Source organism: Panthera uncia, chromosome D1 (genome assembly GCF_023721935.1).
Source record: "Panthera uncia isolate 11264 chromosome D1, Puncia_PCG_1.0, whole genome shotgun sequence".
Classification (NCBI taxonomy): Eukaryota; Metazoa; Chordata; class Mammalia; order Carnivora; family Felidae; genus Panthera; species Panthera uncia.
Window position 1 is genome coordinate 51,268,553 of NC_064808.1, and position 2,623 is coordinate 51,271,175.

General features: G+C 44.5%; 1 pseudogene; it reads right to left on the bottom strand.

The window, feature by feature from the left end:
- Positions 1-892: 892 nt before the first annotated feature.
- On the bottom strand, positions 893-1,922 carry LOC125913644 (olfactory receptor 51L1-like; annotated as a pseudogene).
- Between the last annotated feature and the right edge of the window lie 701 nt (positions 1,923-2,623).

Below are 2,623 nucleotides of genomic sequence, written 5' to 3' on the forward strand. Positions count from 1 at the left end.
AATTGAATGTAGATTCATGTCTGTATGTGCATGAGTGTATTGCATTTCTCTCTAATCTTATGTATTTGTATGACAGTATATGTTTGCTTAAAGAGTCATCTAAAATACTCTTATAATTGTCTTATATCCTAATCCTTATTAGTCAGTGACATTCCTGTGTCCTGTAGGGACAGGAGAAATTGCCTTATGCTGAAACTGGCAAAGTATGATCTAAGCAGCCCTTGGAATTTGCACCTTGTACTAAGATCTGGCAGTTCTTTTGTTAGGTTAGTGGCTCAAGGACATACTTCTGTCAGTTCGTTATACTACCTACAGGTCTGACACACTCTCGACCCCAATTTTTCTCATTCTGGTTATAAATTAGGCTTTGATGCCTCTCCTCAACTTAGTTCTGTCCCAGACTATGATATGGACAAAAAAAGCAACATTGGTAAGTTCCTCTTAGATCTAAAAATAAAGTTATCCCCGGTGAATGTGTATAGTAGAAATATTATATTTTGATGAATTGTGGCCAACTCGGAGGTTAATCCAAAAAATGTGAAGTGATGATTCAACTTCCCGTATCATCAGAGTAACTTATCACCAATGACATTATTGTATAATTAAAGTTCTACCAAATAAGTAGAGGAGAAAACATAAAAATCACTCTGAACATGCAAACATTTGAGTAAAAAATATAATCATTCTTTTTAATGTAAGAAAGTAGTGGATATATATTTGTATGTGTATACATAAGTAGTAGTAAGCATCAACTTTATTTGATTTTAACATTAGAGTTAATTCATGATGTGCCATCAAACTAAGATAGGTAAACAGAACTTGTTTTGTGGTATGAAGGCTCTAAAAAGAAGGTTTCACTCATTCCTCATTTGGAGTTGCTCTAGTCCATTCCCAACGTCTCACTGTGTCTTCCCCAGTGAAACCACCTTGAGGATGGCCCTGAGGATCTGCTGGGTCTTGATGCTATAGAACAGGGTTCATCAGGGGTGGGAAGAGCACAGAGACAGTGCCCATGAAGATGTGCACCAAGGGTGAGGTGTGGTGCCCAAACCTGTGCACAACAGACAGACCTAGCACAGGCACATAGAAGCAGAGCACGGCCAGGATGTGTGAGACAGAGGTGTTGAGGGCCTTGAGCCTCTCCCCGGCAGAGGCGATGGCCAGCACAGTGTGGACGATGATAGTGTAGGAGAGCAGGATGAAGAGGACATCAGAGCCCATGGCCAGCATGATGATGCACAGCCCATAGAGTCTGTTGAAACGTGTGTCAGAGCAGGTCAGGAGGATCACATCCTGGTGAAGGCAGTAGGCATGGGACAGTGCCCTGGGGCGACAGTAGTCAAACTTCAGTAGGTGCAGCGAGGGTGCCGCAGTGATGGCAGCACTCCGCACGCCCAGCACAGCCCCGGCCAGTGGCACACGAGAACCTGTGAGCACTGATGCATAGCGCGGTGGGAATCAGATGACCACCGGGCAGTCCAGAGCCATGGCGAAGAGCACCACTGACTCCATGAAGGAGAAGGAGTGTAGAAAGTGTTGCTGCAGAACACAGGGCACCAGGCCCACCACCCGGGCATCAAACCACAGCACACCCAGCACTGAGGGCAGCGTGGACATGCACAGGCCCAAGTCTGTCACAGCCAGGATGGCCAAGAAGTAGTACATGGGCTGGTGGAGAGAAGGCTCAGTTCGTACCAGATGCAAGATGGTAGCATTACCTACGAGGGCCACCAGGTATCCTACAAAAATGGGTAGTGAGATCCAGTGGTGAGCCCATTCCAGGCCTGGGAAGCCAGTCAGCAGGAACGTAGAGAAGCTTGCGTTGGCATTTGGTAGGGTGGATATCCTCATTCTCAAGAAGTCTATTCACTCTAGGAAAAGGGGGTAGTACTTTGAAGGTTACTAGATCGTTACCATGAACACCTCTGCTATCACTGGACACCAGTCCCCTGCTGGTGTAGGCTCAATGACCTCTTGCCTCTGCATGCCGTGGACTCAATGACCTCTCAATTCACCAATGCCCACACAAACAGCTTGTCCTTTTCCTGCTTCCTCCCTTCTTTCTCTTCTTCCCATTCATCCCTCTACTTACCTCAGTGACGGTAAGCCTCGAGAGGGGTTTTCTCTGCTTTTGTTCTTAACCACTAGTGAAAGATAAGGTTGGGTTTTTGTTTTTTTTAACTTAGAAAAATTTAGAGCTCCACCTTAATAGAATGCTGAGATACTCTGAAATTCTGTTACTCCTAAGTTGTCTTCTGTGTCTGACCTTACCCCTTTGAGATTTTCCTGTAGAAGAAATTATATCTAATTTTTCTAAGCAGATTGAGAATGCCTTAGAGAGTTTCCTCATCCAGTCTGCTCTCCACTTTATCTGCTTATTGCCATTATGAGATCCTCTGCACATATCCCTTTGATTGAGAGAAAAGTTATCCTGCTTCCCTCCACACCCAACCTCTCTCAAAGAACCAAGGACTAGCTCTCTAGTACCTTATGCTTCAAGCATCTAATGTCCCTGGGAAGTCATGCTCATTCATTCTATATAGTCTACCTCTTTAAAGCTGCTTCCTTTACTATAATTCCTGGAATTTCTTTATTTTCAAATCTAAAATCAGAGTCCACTGAC